This window comes from Rhincodon typus, chromosome 5, assembly GCF_021869965.1.
Source record: "Rhincodon typus isolate 14 chromosome 5, sRhiTyp1.1, whole genome shotgun sequence".
Taxonomy (NCBI): Eukaryota; Metazoa; Chordata; class Chondrichthyes; order Orectolobiformes; family Rhincodontidae; genus Rhincodon; species Rhincodon typus.
The window spans coordinates 20,232,227-20,251,823 of NC_063336.1; the positions used below are offsets into that span (position 1 = coordinate 20,232,227).

Sequence of the window (19,597 nt, forward strand, 5' to 3'; positions counted from 1 at the left end):
TCCCGCCCCCTCCCCGGGGACTCGAGGACACGGACGGTTACCAGAGGCGCGAGGCGCTGCGGATAATGGCCGCAGGTCAGTCACTCAGTCTCCGAGAGATAGAAATAGAAAGAGAAAGAGATGCTCTTGTTCTCATGCATTTGACGCATGTTAGGGATGGGAAGCCTCCTAGTGGCTTCCATTGCACTTCCTCTCCTCTCCGTCTCTCAAGATGTCTTTTTTTTTTAATTCCTTTCACCCCCCAACGAATGTATAAACTGACCCCCTTTTGCAATCCACAATCTGCAAACATCGAGAGGCTTGCTGTCTCCTTTTCTTTTTGAAAGAGACTTGTGTGTCGAATTAACCAACCGGGAGGCTATCAGAGACTCGACCCATTCCTTGCCCTGTGTGGTTTTATTTTCTGAACCCGTTTTAAAAATGCCAAACGTATTCCCCTGCCCCCACTCTCTTTTTAAAAGTGAAAATTCTCAATCCTCGCTTCCCTCTCCCACCCAAAAACAAAACAGCCCAATGCAAAATTTTCTATTGGAGCCAGCCTCTGCACCTTTTTAAAAAAATGCCACTAAAAGAGGAAGCCTACACAAGGTTTGCAGTCAATGAAGACTGGAGAGTATAATGTTTATTGAAATTCTCTCTCTACAGGAATGTGTTGTAAGAATTTGAGGGCATCATGCAATTGAAATAAAATCGTGAGTGTAAAGCAGTGGTAAGATGTGGGTTCATACGCTCTTTCCCCACACAAGTGGGTTTCTAACCCAGGGGTGGACACAAACCAATTGAGATGCTGTCTAGTGCATCTACAAGCAGCTGGTTATAGAGTGGTGGTGAAGGTCCAGCGTCCTCCTTCAGTATTACTGGGGTGCAGATGTTTTAAAATGGGATGGAAAAGTGATATGGGCAAGCAAAAATAATTATTGCGTATGGGCATAGTGCCTCTGTAAGTTGGTGTTCCAACATGTAGTGCTACTAAAAGCATGCACGCTTTGTGCGGGTCTACAGATTTCTTTTCTCCACCTTCAGCTTTTGTACAAGCCATATAATCTGCCAAAATTTGCTTTGCTTCCCACTCTTTACCAGTCCTGCCTGTGTCCTTGTGCAATGCAACCAGAGCAGCAAATTTGGGAAATACTTGACAGATCATGCAACATCTATGAAGAGCAAAACATAGTTAATGCGTGCAATTTTATGGGACAACTGCAGGCAAGCAAATGGGTGGAACTGCGAATCAGGGCATGTGCTCACGCTAGTCCGCCTAACTCACTCCTGCCAAGACTTTACTGATGTCAAGGGAAAGGTTGGATGGGTTGCATGTCCATGGTCCAGTTGAGACCCTTAAGTGGGCAATTAATGCCCAACTAAAGGTCTCATTCAGCCACTGTTCCGTTACAATGCACAGGGGGGCAAAGCCTGAACTGACCCTGCAGCCTGGCAGTTTTAATCCTGCAGACTGCTGGTCACTCAAGGAGTGGGAGTGGCCTTTCTGGACACCTAGTCAGTTGAAGGAAATCCTGCCACACCTTTGCCTCTCTGTGTCCACTGCAACCCTCTTGTCCAACATGAACCCCCGTCCCTTCGTTGTGGCCTGTCAGCCTGGCCCCAGTGAGATCTCAGATTTAACTGAATGTCTGGGTCCATTGCTGAATGCCACCTCTTTGGCCTGGCAGCAGCTACCACTCCTGCTTGGTGCTGCTGGTGTGCAGAGCTGCTGGCCTTCAATTAGAAGAGTTTGCTAACTGAGGTGGCTTTCCCGCAAAATTTACGCTTGGGTTCACGGAGCCAGTCCTCAGCACAAAATAAAGTTGAATGTTTCAGGTCAGTGATCTTTTGGCAGAACTGGAGAAAGTTATAGAGATTTGGTATGTTTTTAAAAAAGTAAAACTCACTGTATCTCTGATGTTTCCCAGTTCTGAAAAAAAGATAATTGAACTGAAATGTTAACTCTGTTTCTCTCTCCGCAGATGCTGCCTAACATGTTGAGTATTTCCAACAATTGCTGTTTATATTTCAGATTTTCAGCATCCTTGGTACATTGTTTTTGGTTTTGTACATTGCATTCCATTTCCTAGGTTAGTATTGTCAAGATTCAGTAATGCTCCTTCGATTAAAGGAAAGAGGGATGGCAATTGTGTCTCCACTGTACATGCATCAACTATGATGGGACACTGGTGTTAATAAAACCCTCTCGTATGTGCTCTAGAGACCAAAGCGATCCTATTTTCTGACAATATTGTAAGCAGGGCTGAATTCTGACAATGGTAGTTCAAGGCACATGCAGAAGTGTAGGGAAATGGAATGGATAATGTATGCTTGGAATTGGATAATTTGTGTTATTATCAGAGGCAGAGAAAAGTAGGGAGAGTGTGTTTGTGCTCAGAGGGTAGGAGATGGAAACCAAGGAGGATAGATGCATGGAACTGGGTGAAGAATAGAAAATTCAGAGGCAGAAGATAAAGATTCAGAGTACTTCCAACAATGGGAAGCCATGTAATCAGTTTGGCAGGTGATGGAAGAGTGCAGTCATGCAATTGGTTGATACTTTGGGCCCAAAGGGAAATGGAGATGATGTGTGAATAAATGGAAATGCAAAGGCAGAAATCAGGCTAAAGGTATTGAAAAAGAATTCTGGTAGAAACTGATGGAATTAAATTGTGTATGGACTAATTAGTTTGGAGTCATCTATATGTCCACATATTGGAGGAAATGTGCATGCACAGTTGTTGAGAGAAATTAGTAGGTGCACTTGAAAGTCCAGCTGCTTCTGTAGTAGTGGCTGAAAGAACCTAATCCAAGTACAATTAATATCTTTTTGTAACAAAAAAAAAAGGTGGTTACCAAAAGGCGAGGAGTGCTCATGATTCAAAGACATCTGGTAATGAGGTTAAGGAGACCACAGTAAACAGGGAGAGAGAATTGGAGCTGAAGGGAGAACACCTGGGGGAGCAAAGAGGAGCGAGGCTTGTAATAAGTACCATGGCAGAAAAGGGGACCAGGATCCTGAGGGAGCACAGAAGGAATGAGAAAATGGATGTGTGAACTATGCTGAGGATGTGGGATGGAACAATGAGTTTCCCATGTTGATAAATGGGACAATGAAATGTTGATGCAAAGAGAGGGTAAAGTTAACAGTGCAGAAATGGAGCCCATGACTGAGGATGGACATAATGAGTTTGCTACAGAGATGGATGGGGGTCTGGCTTCTGGCGAAGCAAAAGTATATGGATGCTGATGTGTGGAGGACGGTAATGACTTTTGACGTATGAGATTGTGGAAATAAATAGTTCTCTTGAATTCTGATTGGAATGTACTCTGAAGAGAACTGGATAAGGGAATACCTGGATCTCCCAAGCCAGTATGAATGGCAAGCAACACCATGTGACATGGATATGGAGCTGGAGGAAAGTTTGAGATAATAAACAGTTGCAAAAATGAAGGGCATACACAAACGTGTTGTACAAGAGAAATGGATAGAAGTTAGGGCAGAAGGTGATGAATGGGAGGCATTTGTACTGGGGATGAAGGCAGGCTCCTGAGATGAGATTGGGAAGCATTGTTGATGAATTGAGCTGAGTCAGCATTGCTGGATTGGTGTTGTAATTCATCACAGGGTGGATGATTGAAAATATCTCCAGAAAGGGAAGTTTGATATCCTGGGTTGAAAAACACAACCTGTTTATGGAAGAATGCCTGTCAAGAAGCTAAATTATTTGCTTTTTTTTTTGGGGGGAAAAAAAAGTGGTGGATTTTGTGGTCACAAAGGCTGGAGTGTCTGCTAGGAAAGAATGTGCAGAATTTCAATTCTGTGAAATTATTTTGCATTTTCTACCACAGTAGTTTTAACATTTCCGTTGCCTACTCCAGGTATCTTTGTGGTTTCTAAATAGCAATTTAATGCTGATTATAAAGGGAAGTTTTGCAAATTAGGATTAGATTAAGGCTGCCCAAACCTATTTTATTAGTCTGGGCTGAGATTGATTTCTGAAATATAGAATTGATGGAAGTGTGTTGTCAATATCACCACCTGGTTCCTAGGCAGTTACATTTTATGCTAAAAGCTGCACAATATTCGTGATACAGGTCAGTTGTGTGCCATTGATTTCTATGTGTCATATTCTGTATTGGATGTGCTGTTAGAATGTATTTTGCACGTGCATTGAGCCATTTTGGTGATTCATATAATTCAATTCATGAAGCTTTGATTAAAAGTTAGTATCTTTACTCCATGCTGTGTGTCTCATATCCAGTCATGGAAGACAAAATAATGCATTGCATTGGAGTAAATTACAGTTGCAATTTTGAATAATGGTTGTTTTCATATTTTCTTTAGTTTCAAAGAAGGGTGGGTATGGTTGGTGCAGCTACATTACTGTGAAAAGACTGGTTTGTAAGGATTTACTGATGCATTAGTTTTAATGTTTGATTGATCTGACTGGCATATTTTCAGAGCTGAATACATTTCTAATAACCCAATGTAAGTAAATGCTGTGTGACAAGTGTTTTTTTTCTGTGTGTGTATATTAGGTGGAATAACAGCAGGGTACAGCCGGAGACAGCTGTAACAACAACAGATGACACTCAAATTTGACCTGATGGTTTGTTTAGAGCACTTGAAAGGTCTGGAGAAATTTTTGCTGGAGTACCAACTGGTAAGCCAGAGCTCTTCCATGGCCTCTGTGTGCTCGTAACAACGCAGGTTCAATAAGTAATGCTTAACTGATTGAATTTCTGCGCACGAGACAGACATCAAGGTGACGGCGCTGTTTGGGAGAGAGGTCCACAAATAAGAGCAGGAATGTGTGAAGCTTTGCTGCTGGTATTCCATGTCAACTGTTTGGAATAATACAGGATGTTGAAGTGCAACTGCATCAGCTCTTGTGTTCCTGGCATAAACATGGAGGCCTAGCTAAAGCGGAAACAACCCCTGCAATACTGCTGCAGTCATGATATTGAAGAAGACTGTCAGAATGACAATATTTCACAGATGTTACAAAGGATGGAGTATGCCAACTTAATCTGAATCAGTGGTCTAAATTGCTTTGGACTGTTTTGAGTCCACAAGTAAAAGATGGCTTCTCTGTAGCCTGCCAAACAAGGTCAGTTCCTACTATCCCTTATGTTCCATCTCTGTGCAAGTGCAGACTTTGAAATGCTCAAGTCTCCAGAAAGGTGGTGAGGTTTCTTGAGAATTCCCACTTTTCTTCCAACACTTGGTGAATATCAGTCAGTTGCCAATGCAACTCTGTTTAAAAGCTGAGTCACTAATCAAATCAATGTCTCGGAAGAATGCATTTCCACATCGGCTTCTAGCGTACTCGCACCTCTAGATAACCAGTGTGATGTACTTGCCATTTCTAACTTACCATCGTTTAGGTATTCACAGAATAAATAAGAAGGTGATGTGCCACACCAGGAATATCATCATGGATTTGTGCTGTAATCCTTGCCCTTGCCAGCTCACAACTAGTCAGGAGTTGCTTGGGAGAGAACAACTGCTTGCACAGTAACATCTCGATATATGGATGTCAGTAAACATCTGGATTATCTTGTGGGTGCTGTGCAGTAAGATACACTATTACGACTGTAAGTAATACAAATTGGACACTTGCTAAAGTAACCCTCAAAATGCCAGCAGAAGCATGGAATTCCAAGCTTCTAACGCATCAACAAAATCAATCAATGGATGAATTTCCACATCCACTTTCAAAGTTTTTGGTCCATGTACTACCACACTGAAATAAAGCTTGTGATAAATCTCAAAACTATTCTTAATATGTTAAAGTAGGTTTGTATCAATGATATGAATCACAACGTACTAAAATAAACACTTAAAAACAAGTAATTTTCCTCTCTTTCTGATTTGTTTCTTGTGTTCTTTTAAACTTTTTTGATTTTATTTCTAGTACTTATTAACATTTTTGCCAGGTTCCTCTGTACATTTTGGAAATGAGGCCCAAAATTAAATAACCTGACAACTAACTGAGCTGATTACAGAGAGTGCCTTTTGTTTAGTCACTAACCACTGGAAGTCTGAACAATGTTGTGATCATATAGATATGACCATTTTAGATTAACAAACACAGGTGTTTCAGAGTTTTTGTTCGCAGAATAACTAAATGACGAGGAATAACTTGAGTAAATACTGCGATTGATTTTTGTGTGATGATTTATATGAACCTGGAGTTCACCATAAACATTCAACTAAATCCGAGCAAAGCCACAACCTGTGAGCAAGTATAGTTTCCGGGACCCTTGGTTCCAATGTGGAACCAAGTTGAGATGCTTGGATAACTCAAGCCAACCTCAAGGATTATGTGACAGCCAAGAGGGAGACGCGGTTGTCTGTCCTCCATGGGAAGGAAAGTGTAGTCAGAATCAGAAGCTTAGAGGAAAAATCAAACCAGCCAAACAAAAAAAAAATGGAGGAAATACTGCGGAATTGAAATCTAGAGCCCCTTTTCCAGAGAATTCATCAGTGACCTCAACTACTTGTTAACTGTCAATGACCCTGAAAAACTGCAATTGCAAAATTCCACTAATTATACTTTCCACATTGAACTCATGCTTGGCAAATGGAAAGCTTAGTATACTAAAGCAAGTACGACAATCTCATCAGGTATTTTCTGGTCAGTGCAATCCATGTATTAGGCACTCCCATTTGACAAAAGACCATGTTTCAATGTGCTCCATTCTAACACTTGCAAAACTACATTTAATTTTCTATGCAACAAAAATCAAGAGTTACAATGCAATTATTATTCATGCACCAGAAGGCTGATCTTCAAAATAAATCACTTAATGACACTCATACATGAAATCCAACACATTAATTGTATCAAAATTGATTTAATTATAAGTTTGATATGAACTAGTGTTGTATTCTTGATTTTGTGGGAGAAATGTGCATGCCGTACATATCTACTCTTGATCATTTGTGTTTTATTTCCTGTATTTATATTCAAAGGAAATGGAAGAAAATTCTATTTTTTTCCAGTCAAAATCCAACAATGTAGTTAGGAAACTTTGGGTTTAATTGAACTGAATCAGCCAAACAACTATATATACAACTCATACGTTTCAGCAAAGGGAAGCAGTATAATACTTTAATGCTATAACATTTCTCATGAAGTATAATGTACCCCATTAGCTGCACCTTTGGTGGTTCCTTCCTTGTAGAATTTCATTCTACTACCTGTATCTGACACAGCCAGCCGAAGGTCTGCTCAACACTGATGATGCCTGGGGCTGCAAGAGAAGATGAATGGTTTTCTGCACCGCATGGAAAAGCAACTGCATGTGTCAAACTAGAACAATGTTGAGTTTTAGCAAGTTTGGCACTAATTTCGGGGAAGGTAATTATTGGATTTAATCCTAAAATCAGAAGCAGAAGCTTTCATTTTAAAGAAGAACTTAATACCTCTGACTCGTACTTTTTCACAAATATTGCTTATGTTTTGTGCTAAGTATGAATCTGGTATGAATTGTACAACTGCAGGACTTTAATGTTTCACTTGTCTGATGCATAATACATCTAACAAAACAAAATGTAATTTTTAAATTGCCAAATATGAACACATCATTTTGTACATGGTTTATAGGAGCAAGATTTTACTATGACTATAAATCACATGTATTGTACACATTGAGTTGGCACAGTTAGCTACTTTCAATGTATGTATAGTTTGAACTAAGGCCAGGTGGATAAATAAGCACCACATGTACCAGAAAGCTTTAGAAAAATAAATTTCAGTTGTAGGAATGGCTACTGAACAGCAGATTTTGCTTCATTGTTTAAAACTCTGGAATGGTAATTAGTTACCATGAAAAACAAAATGTATGAAGAAGCAATTAAAGATTGTTTGTTTGTAAAAGTAAATGTATTGCGTTGTGTTGCATAATAAAATAGTAATTTTACTGTCAGTTCCCTACATATAAACATGTGAATTAAGAGCAGAAGTAGGCCATTTGATTCATCAAGCCTGCTCTGCCAGTCAGGATCATGGCTGATCTGCTTGTGTTTCGAATTCCATACTCTCACCTCCTGAATTTCTGTAATTTCCTCTGCTGAACAGGAATCTACCTGTCTCTTCCTCCGAGATATTCAATGAGCCCATTGCCTTCTGAGGTTGAGTTCCAAAGTTGCACAACCTTCCTAAAGAAAAGAAAATTTCCCCTCACCTCTGTCCTAAAAGTGACCTGATTCTAGACTTCCTTACAAGAAGAAACGTCCTTTTCACATTCACCATGTCAAGGCTATTCAGATTCTTTTAAACTTCCAATTTAATTTGTAGATGTACAACAGTGTGGATCACATTTCCTGGAGGTTACAATTGCTTTGTCAGGTCTGCATCATCCTACAATCCCACAAGAGTGACTGCAAAGAAGAAAGATGACTTCCATAAATGCCATGGAGGAGAAAAGCCAGATGCTGATTTGTGTAATCAAAAAACTTTGATTAATCTTTGATTTCCTGTTGAAAGACTACACAGTTTTATATCTGATGTAGGCTTTTACAGTTCCCAATCTTTGTTTCCTGCTAGCTCTGTGCTATGATGGGGATGGGATGCTCCTGATCTTGTACTTCAACTAGATCTTCATATCTGTCTTGCAAGAACTCAGCCACTGAATCCTAAGATTTGACTTCCTTAAAATCAGCAATAGTTGCTGAGTCTTTGAACCACCCACTGAAGGTCTTGTTGTGCAAATTATGGGAATGAATAACTAAAATTAATTTTTTGGCTTCTATATATTGCCACTGGCCTTAATGTTCACCTCTCTCTGCAGTGTAGGATCCTGTCAACTAAAATATATCTTGTGAATGTTTTATGCCAGTTATATTATTTTTGTGCTGCAGTTTTAATGATGCGGCGACTTCTTGGTTAACCGAACAGCAAAGGTACAAAATAAGTGAACAAAATCAAGGATGTGTAAAGCCATCTTGAAAAGGAAACCATATCAGCATAAGTACATTTGGTGCAATATCCCGCTTTTACTTTTTTCATAAAAGGGTAAGTTTTTTAAAAGTTGAAAGCAAAATTTAGTTGACCATTTTGCAGCTCTTTGTATCTTAATAATTGAAAAGAACTGACTCCCTCCTTAACATTTCAGCCATTAGAAGGTAGCGTTGTGTAGAAGTTAATAAATGATGCTCACTTGCATGTGTGACTCTCTGGCTTCAATGTCAATCGACAGTTATATATTGCTTCCTTCTTCCACTTCAGAATGTGATCATGCTGTGTGTATGTGGAACATGACTTTCCTATTCCTTTCTCAGCTCTGTCCTTTTATGTTTTGCTCCTCACATATCTTTCTGTCTGCTTTCTTGATGACCTGCTAGGTGTTTGCTTTTGAAATGAAGCCATTTCTTTCTTAATGCAGCATTAAACCCTTGTGCCACACCATTGATGAAACTAGACCGCTGGGAATTGGTACTTGCCCTTTTGACAACTAACTCAGACACTAAACTAGTTTTGCTATTTGCCTGATGCTGCACAATGTACCTCTTGAGAATGGATGGGATTAATTGCAGCTATATTAATTAATCCTGCCTTTTTAATTTACTTAATTTCTGGGGAACTCCACTCCTTAATGTCTGAAATTGCAGGAAATAAATGTTTCTGTTTTTAGAAATAAGTTCTTAATCTAGATTGGAAATTATCAGATTATATGGGAGATTCCTTGAAATGTTTATGTACTGTGACAGACAGCAACTATCTGAAACAAAACTGCATTGTCACTGCAAAGAAAGCTTAACTCATGCACAACAACAAAAGATCTCTGCTACCATGTCAATTGACTTTACCTGACAAAGGAGCAGCGCTTTGAAAGCTTGTGATTTCAAATAAACCTGTTGGACTATAACCTGGTGTCATGTGACTTCTGACCATGTCAACAGCAAAAAAAACATGAAATGGCTCATATTTCCTGTCTGCCAAGTTGTACACACGAAGAAATCCTAACTCTCAGACACCTTGGGGCCTTCTTCCAGAACTTAGGGAGCCCAATTCAATAATATATTAAATAGGTACATCCTTTACAGATATGAATATAGAATACCTCTTTAGGAGATTTTAAAACCAATGTTTCAAATTTGTTTCATGTAAAAATCATGCAGATAAAATGCATGTACCATTGAAGATTGATGCTTGACTACGAATATTCTTGTGGAACATGCATTAATTGACTCTGATACCTTTACATTCGTCTGGTAAATGACAGGAGAGAGCAAGCTGCATGTAGCAAGAATGAATTAGTTTTGCCTGCTTTGAATTATTCAATATCCAGCTTTAACCTATTATTCTTCCCTTCACGCATGTGATATAGGTTTTTGGGGATGTTCCTCTCTTTTCCTGGCTTTGGTGCAGGCGAAGGGACCAGACTGGTAAGAACTTCTGTGTTCCAGTTGTACTAAGAATGTTACCTTTTAACGCCTGCTGAACGTTGAGTAAGATCTGAGTCCAGGTGTTAAATTGGGTGTCAGGAACCAGCAGTAATATAGAGCAATGGATCAACAAGTTACAAATAACAAATTCGTGGAATTTACACAAACAAGTGCATGTTGAACAGTAACCTGTTCAGTAACATTAACCTGATAACTTTGTTTTCTAATCTATTGCTTTACCAAATTCACCTCCTCTAGAAGTTCATCCCAAAAGGCCTGCACCTTGCTGCAAGTCTGAACAATGTTTTATCCGGTGAGTGTATACTTAACACATCCACCCCAACAGATACACTTGTTTTTGTGTCTCTGTTACTTGTAAATATTGCTATTAGTATTCACCTGCTTCTTTCTTTTCAGCATGTGTCACAAGGGACTGCTGTTGTGGATGTAGCCATGCCAAGTTCTATTTTGTAGGTAGTAGACCCCACTCTTTTGCAGTGGACACCTTATTGTTGCTATGCCTTTGTTTTGTTGAAAGGAGCAAGACTAAATTTTGGCATTGGTAATTATTAGATTTGGTGAACAGGTAGATAAGGTAGTTCCTGTAAAGGATTGGCATTGGAGAGTGATAAGTGGCTTTAGTGGGAGAGTTGGGGTTGGTTACGGCAAAAAGACATTTGTGACCAGATTTTAGGTTTCATTTTAAATCTGCAAAATAAAGCTCTCACAATGTTGTCACCGTGTAAGACATTTCTCGTAGGCGAACTTTAGAACCTTGGAGGGTAGATAATATGTTTTTTTAAATTAACTATATGTATATGTGGGAAATTCCTATGAAGGGAACAAATAACAACACTTCTAATGCACTTAAAGTCATGCAAATCTTCCTTTAGGCCAAAATTTTACCACCTTAAGCAACCAAATAATTGATGAATATAAGCAATTAAATGAGTTAAACGTTGCCTTCCTGATAAATCTGTGTTTTAGATGTGATTAATATCATGACTAAGTGCCTATCTGTAAATCTGGTTCAGTATTTATTTCACCTTAATTTTTCGAGAGGCTAATTCCTTCATAAGCAGGTTCAAAAGGTATAAAACTGTTGGGGGCTGCTGCTTTCTCTGAATTATGGGTATTGAGAGGCTAACTTTATTTCTGCACTCATGAAATTATGTGCACCATATTTTGACTTTGTACTTTGTAGTCTAATTAGCAGCCAGGTAACAAGTTTTTGTGTATGACACGTTAGAACATCATTTCTTTGGCTGTTGTTTGAATGGACTTCGACATGATTGTCGTGGCAGCAAGTATGTTAGAGTTGTTTTTATGGTTTGACTTACCACTTCATGTGAATGGGCATATTTGCTGGTTTCAATTTGACTGGACGGTTAGATAGACAGTCAAATGATTGTGTGACTAACTTTTTGATAAAGTGTATAGGAGTTTAATTTTTTTTCACATCATGTATCCTGATTTGAGAAATCAGTTCATATTCGAATGTTCAGATGTTGCATTTCCAAAGGGAAGGTTTTCCATTCTGGGTGACATGGTGGCTCAGTGGTTGGCACTGCTACCTCACAGCCTCAGGGACCTGAGTTTGATTCCACCCTTGGGCGACTGTCTGTATGGAGTTTGCATGTTCTCCCCATGTCTGCGTGGGTTTCCTCCCACAGTCCAAAGATGGATAGTGAATTGGCCATGCTAAATTGCCCATAGTGTTCAGTGACATGCAGGCTAGGTGGATTAGCCATGGGAAGTACAGAATTACAAGGGTGACATAGAGAAGTGGGTCTGGGTGGAATGCTTGACGAAGGGTCAGTAGGACTCGTGGGCTGATTGGTCTGCTTCTACAGTGTAGGGATTCTATAATTATGTAATGTCTTCAACCACAGAATTCTCCTTTCTTGAATAGTGCCACAGAATTCTTTGCACAACCTGAGAACCTATGATCACTTTAGCTTAGTATTTCACTTTAAAGGCAGTACAACTGATTGGTGCAGTATCAGGTAACATTGCACTGCACCAATCATTCCATATTATGTTCTCACATCTAGATTGGGGACTTCACCCTTTGTAAAGCTTAATCTCATTACGCTGCAACAAAATAATAGGCCATAATGCACTGAACGGTGAAGATAATTATGTTCTTAAAGATGTCAAAAGTGGGACTTTAATCATATCCTTCAGAACTGGCATGTAAAAACATGAATGGAATGTTGGCCTGTATCTTTAGCAGGTTCGGTGTTAAAAATAATGATGTGTCAGTTGACAGAGCCTTAGTCACACCCCCATCTGGAGTACTGGGTTCACTTTTGAGTGACAAATTAAGGAAAGATATGATCACTTTAGAAAAGTATCACTAAGTTCATCAGCGTGATGATGAACAAAGCGATACTGGTAAACTAGGCAAAGCAAGGTTTTCCTTTTTTATTTCTGAAAAAGGATAGATCAGGGTACTTTCTAGATGGCATGAAGTTAAATACTGTGGATGTCTGAAGAGACTTTAGGGCTCAGGTGCATAGATGTTTAAAATGCTGCAGTCAGGTGCAGAAAATAATCAAGCAAGCTAATAGAATGTTGGCTTTTATATGTCTAGAACTGCAACATAAGGATTAAGAAGTTATGCTGCAGCTACACAAACCATGGTTCGACCCCATTTGGAGTTCTGTGTGCAGATCTGGGTACCACACTTTAGGAAGGATATATTGGCCTTGGAGAGAGTACAACATAGGTATAAAAGAACATACCTGCATTTAAGGGGTTAAGTTATGAGGAAAAACTACAAATTAGACCTGTTTTATCATAGTTTAATAGGTTAAGGGGTGATTATGATATTAACTGGGAAGGACAAGGTTGCTGAAGCTAAACTATTTCCACTGGTTGGAGATTCTAGAACTGTGGGACGTTGTCTAAACATTAGGGCAAGACCATTTAGGAGAGATGTTAAGAAGCACTTCAGCGCACAAAGGATGGTAGACATTTGGGACACTCTTCCAAAAGTGACACTTGATGCTAGATCAGTTGTTAATATTACATCTGAGAGGGATAAATTTTTGTTAAGCAAAAGCTATTAAGGGATATGGTCCAAAGGCAGATTAGGCCACAGATCAGCCACGACCTCATTGACTGTTGGAACAGGCTCAAAGGGCTGAATGGTCTACTTGTGTAACTATGATCCTAATGAAAAGAAGACTTTGAGCTATCGAAGTGTTTAAAATGATAGCTGTGCAAAAGATTGGCAGAGAGAAATTGTGGGAAATTCATAACAAGGGGACATAACAGGCTGTTCTGGGTTGCAAAGGGGTTTCATTTTTGAGTCCATTCGCAAGTCAATTCATACGCAACTCAGAACACAATGCAGGCCAGTATAAAGTTGCCGTTCATACGGATAGGAAATGTTTTTTAACATTACACCCTGTATAGGATTGTGTTCATAAGTCGGACAGTCCCCTATAATTTTAAAATTGACCGAAATCACAAAAGTCTTTTGTCATAAAAAGGTAGTGGAAAATTCAAACAATTTCCCTTTCCCCTCCCACTCCCCCACCCCCTGCCCCTAAAAGACTGGATGCTAGGCTAGATTGATAGATTTCAAGATGGGTTAATAAATTTTTGTTAAATAAGGCTATTATGGGAAATGGAACAAATGAATGTAAATTAAACAGTGTATGTCAGTCATAATGTAAACGAATAGTGGAGTAGGACACATAAGAATGAATGCTTCACTGTTGCACTGAATCAAGGTAGAATTGTGTCTTCTTGAGAACAGTTAAGTGTTGCCATTTGTCACTTATTGATCATAGCAATTGACTGCTAGTTTCCTTGCAATGTATGGGCAGCAAAGTGGTTTAATGGTTAGCTCTGCTGCCTCACAGCGCCAGGGACCCAGGTTCAATTCCACCTTCGGGTGACTCTCAGGTAGAGTTTGCATGTTCTCCCTGTGTCTGCGTGGGTTTCCTCTCACAGTCCAAAGATATGCATGTTAGGTAAATTGACCATGCTAAATTGCCCTTACTCTCTAGGGGTGTGAAGGCTATGTGGGTTGGTCATGGTAATGTGGGGTTCTGGGTGAGATGGTCTTCGGAGGGTTGGTGCAGACCTGATGGGCCGAATGGCCCCTTTCCACACTGTAGGGATTCTATGATAATGTTAATAGCAGTGGTTAGTAATAAATATCAATGGTTTATAACTAGTCCTTGGATTGAGTTTTCAAGGTGTGAGATATTTGGCACAAGTGCTCCAAGAATTTTGACTTTGTGGGCTTCAGGCATGTATAAACTAAATTTTAGACAACTACTTTTTAAAATTTACATTCCATTTAATTTCCATATATATAGGTATTAACCAGTATTGGTGTGCTCACTTAGAGTTTATCTACTAATGTGTCAAAAAACACTAAGAACATTCTTCCCAAATAAAATTCAGACTGAATAATAAATACAAGTGCAGATAGTTTCTGCTGTTCCAAGAGGCAGTGTATGTTCCATGAACTATAAGTTGGACTACTGATCTATGTCATCTAACTTTTAAATGTGCAATTCTGGCCTCCTTATTCTTAAAAGGAAATAGAAGGTTGGTGAGAGGTCAGAGCAGATTTATAAGGATAATACTATGAATGTGTGTGTTCATGTATCAGGAAAGGATTGACAAGCTGAGTTACTTTACTCTTGGAAAATGAAGCTGAGAGTGACCTCGTAGAGCTTATTAAAGTTATGAAAGGTTTCAGTAGAGTAGATACGTAGAGGATGTTTCCTGTTGTTAGGAAGAGCATACCTCAAGGAAAGAAGCTTCACCCAAAGCGTGGTAAGGATGTGGAACTTGCTATCACAGGGAATGGTTGAAATGAATATAAATGTATTTAAGAGCAAGCTGGGCACATTTTTGAGGGAGAAGAGAACAGATGCTGACAGTGGTAGATTTGGCTGGGAACAGGCACCGCCGTGTATTAGTTAGAACCAAATGGCCTGTTTCTGTGCTTTATATCCTATGTATTCCTATATAATTTTGAATAAGCACTTTACATTGATTTACACTAATCTCGAGTAGGTTAGTCACATAATTATGATTAAATAGAATTTTTGCTGCCATACATGGTTTTCAGATCTGGCATTCAAGACCTTTGCTTGATATATGATGATGTGAAGCTTACAATTCCATTCCATCAAGAGGATGGGAGGTAATGGGATTGTATTCTCTGTGAGGAGTATATTTTTCTTAAAGATCTGAATTCTTTCCATCAACCTTGGAAATATGAGAAAGAATTATGTAGTTTGAAGCTGAACAAGGACTTGTAACTCTGAATTTTTTATTGAGATAACTGTTCTTCAGTTTGCCTGGTCTTCTGAATCTTTCCATTTTAAATAATGTATTAACATATTTTGGCGTGTGCATTGGTTTTTCCATAGCATTCATAACGTAGGACATACTAGCATGATCACAGAACTTTTGACCAAACTGACAGTTCAGTAAGTGATTTGGCTTACATGAAGTGCTGAATTACCTTCCTGTAGTTTACTGTCATGCTTCAAGATCTTACAGATCTCTCACATAGTGCCAGGATTCTGATTTTAGTTAGCCCAATTTAACTGTGGAATTAAGCCTTTTGAAGATAATGAAACTCCACTGCTGACCTAAATTTCCAGTTATGGTTCGGATTTTTCATCTGCATTTGGACAGCCTGTACTAGATTCTTTTCAATCATCAAGACTAATTGGGATTTTATTCCAGAAGTGAGTGTTATTTGTCGAAAGTCAGTTATTAGCTGGGGCTTACATACAATGGGTGAGATGTTCTGTGGTGCTGTAGTTGAATTTTCTACAACACATTTCTAGAGCACAGCTATGTAATAAACAAAAAATATGAATGGAGGTTGTATATAGACCCCGAAGGTCGTGCTGGGAATGACATTAAACACAAAATTAGAGACGTATGCACTAAAGGTTCATCTATAATAATGGATGACTTTAATTTGCATCTAAATTGGGCAAATTTAAATCGATAACAATACTGTAGAAGAGAAATTCCTGAAGTGTGTACGACATGGTTTTTTGAACCAATACTTTGAAGAACCAACTAGAGAACAGGCCATCTTTGAATGGGTATTGTGTAAAATGAAGGGAATGATTGGCACTCTAATAGTACGAGGCCCTTTGGAGATGAGTGACCATAATATGATAGATTCCTCATCAAGATGGAGAGTGATGGAGGTGATTCTGAGACTAGGGTCCTGAATCTAAATTGAGGAAATTACGATGGTATGAGGCGCATGTTGGCTATGATAAGCTGAGCAACGTTACTTAAAGGGATGATAGTGGAAAGGCATTGGCAAACATTCAGAGAGCACATGGGGTAACTGCAACAATTGTTAATTCCAGTCTGGCACAAAAGTGAAAAGGGAAAGATGCTTACAGGAGAAATTAGAGAAAGTATTGGATTCACAGAAGAAGTATGCAAATTGGCCAGAAAAGAATAACAGGTGTGAAGCTTGGGAGCTCTTCAGAATTCAGCAAAGGAGGACAAAAGACTCGACTAAGAAAGAGAAAGTGCAGTGGGAGAGTAAGCTTGTGGGAAAATAAAAACTGACTGTAAACATTTCTATAGGTATGTGAAGACGGGGAAAAAAAAGTGGTGAGGACAAATGTTACATCTCTTCCAAACAGAAACAGGGTAACTTATCCCTGAAAATAAATACTTAGGCTCTGTGTTCCCAAAGGAGAACAAAAATAACAACATAACCAGAAATGTTGGGGAACACAGTGTTTCAAGAAGGAGAATTGAATGAAATCAGTATTAATAGGAAAATAGGGCTGGGGAAATTGATTAAAAGCTAATAGATTCCCCGATAATCTACAACTCAGAGTACTTAAAAAAGTGGCCTTGAAAATAGTAACAATCTGGTGGTCATCTTCCAAGATTCTGCAGACTCTGGAACAGCACCTACAGATTGGAACGTAGCTATTGTAGCGTCTCTATTTAAAAAGGGAGGCAGGCAAAAAACCAGGAATAATAAACCAGTCAGCCTGACATCAGTAATGGGGGACAATGTTAGAGTCCATGTTAAAAGATTTAATAGCTGAGAATTTAGAAAATAGTGACAGGATTGGATAGTCAGCATGGATTTGTGAAAGGGAAATCATGCTTGAAAAATCTACTGCAATTCTTTGAGGATGTAATGCATAGAATTAGAAGGGGAGCCGGTGGGTATGGTTTATTTGGACTTCCAGAAGGCTTTCGACAAACTCCCGAGTAAGACATTAATATGTAAAATTAAAGCACATGGGATTGGGGAGAGTGTCTTGAGAAGAACAGAATACTGGTTGGCAGACAGGAAACAGAGTAGGAATGAATGGCCCTATTTCTGAATGGCATGCAATGGCTAGTGGAGAACTTGAAGGGATCAGTGTTTTGGCTCCAGCTGTTCCAAACTTATATTAATGATTTAGATAAGAGAACTGGATATTGTATCTCCAGATCTGCAGACAATACACTGCTAGGTGGGAGGGTGAGCTGTAAGGAGGATGCAGAGATATTCCAGAGTGATTTGGACAAAGTGAGTGGGCAAATGCATGGCACTTACAGTATAATATGGATAAATTTGAGTTTATCCATTTTGGGAGCAAAAACAGGAAGATGGATTATTATCTGAATAGTGACAGATTGAGAGAGGGGAATGTGCAATGAGACTTGGGTGTCCTTGTACACCAATCACTCATGCAGCGCCAGCAGTAAAGAAGGCATATAGTATGTTGTACCTCTTTGTAAGAGGATTTGAGTATGGGATGTCTTGCTGCAATTGTACTGGGCCTTGGTGAGACCACACCTGAAGTATTGTGTGCAGTTTGATTCCCTTCTTTGAGGAAAGGTGTTCTTGCTATATAAGAAGTACAGCAAAGGTTTACCAAACTGATTTCTGAGGTGATAGGACTGACATGTGAGGAGAGGTTGAATCAATTAGGTTTATATCTTTGGAGTTCAGAAGAATGAGGGGGCATCTCAGAAACCTATAAAATTCTAACAGGCCTAGACAGGGTAGATGCAGGAAGGATGTTCCCAATGACTGACCAGGGAGTTCAGAATCAGGGATCACAGTCAAAGGACAAGGGGTAAACTATTTAGAACCGAGATGAGGAGAAATTTCTTAACCAGAGAGTGGTGAGCCTTTGGAGTTTGCTACCGCAGAAAGCAATTGAGGCCAAAACATATTATATGATTTCAATAAGTTATATATAGCACTTGGGGCTAAAGGGATCAAATAAAGTGGGTTAAAAGCAGAAAAGATTATTGAGTTGGATGATCAGCCAGGATTATAATAAATGGCAGAGCAGGCTGGAATGACCTACTCTTCCTATTTTCTATGTTTCTAATAGTTTTTCAGTTTGTGGAAAATACTTAACTTTGGAAATACTGGACATAAGCACAATCTAATGCTGGTGGAGTTTCCACTCGTCACAGAAAATATTAGCAGAGAGCTTACCGCTATGGCACACAGCTTCACTGACTTCACCGATTTTTAACTACTAAAGTGCATTAATTGACTGGAGATAGGTGTTCCACTTAGATCTGAAGAATAGGTTCTGCCTCTCAGAGTGTCAGTTCAACAGTCCCTGTAGCCACTGAAGGGGGTCTTGGTGGGCCCAGGATCAGAGGCCCTTTTGAGGAGTGTGGGGCGAGTGGACAAGGTGAATGGAGGAACAGCATAGCAAAAACTAAAGGGGAGGGCTGAAGAGATAGCAGAGAAATGTGTGGACTTTGGCAGAGAAGCCCCTGCAGGAAAGGGGATACTTGAAAGAGGCACCACCTTTAGAGCCTGAAGTCTGAATAGGCTAACCTGAATGTGCACCTCAACACTGACCTCTTTGGTGATAGAGTAGGCAAGAGCCTGAAAACTTGCTACAGGTCTACTCTGGTGTGAATTTCTCTGTTTTCTCTTGTTAACAGATTGGTGAACTATGTGTGTTCCTACTCCCCAAGTCAGCTCACCACAACTTTCTCCAGGGCAAATAGGGAAGGGCAATAAATGCTTGCCTAACTGATGATATCCACATCCCATGCTCAAATGAAAAAGACTAACTCTATGATTACCTGGAACTTTGGATGACATTTTACAGAGTTCCACATGAAAGACTGCTAACAAGACTAAAACTGTTGATTGACCTTAAGTCAATTTTTGGGGCAAGGATGGGCCAAGGTCAGGCAGGGAGAGGGTGGTAAAGTCATCTG

At 39.4% G+C, this 19,597-nt stretch overlaps 2 long non-coding RNA genes across 2 annotated transcripts in view; both read left to right on the top strand.

Annotated features, from left to right (window-relative positions):
* LOC125481033 lies at positions 1-7,873 on the top strand. The gene is made up of 2 exons (XR_007262089.1): positions 1-75; positions 4,522-7,873. It is a non-coding gene; the product is annotated as an uncharacterized LOC125481033 (long non-coding RNA).
* A 2,445-nt stretch (positions 7,874-10,318) lies between these two features.
* The window catches only part of LOC125483120, a 43,267-nt gene continuing 33,988 nt past the window's right edge, over positions 10,319-19,597 (top strand). The window contains exon 1 of the long non-coding RNA XR_007262088.1: positions 10,319-10,378. This is a non-coding gene — a long non-coding RNA (uncharacterized LOC125483120). The remainder of the gene's footprint in view (positions 10,379-19,597) is intronic.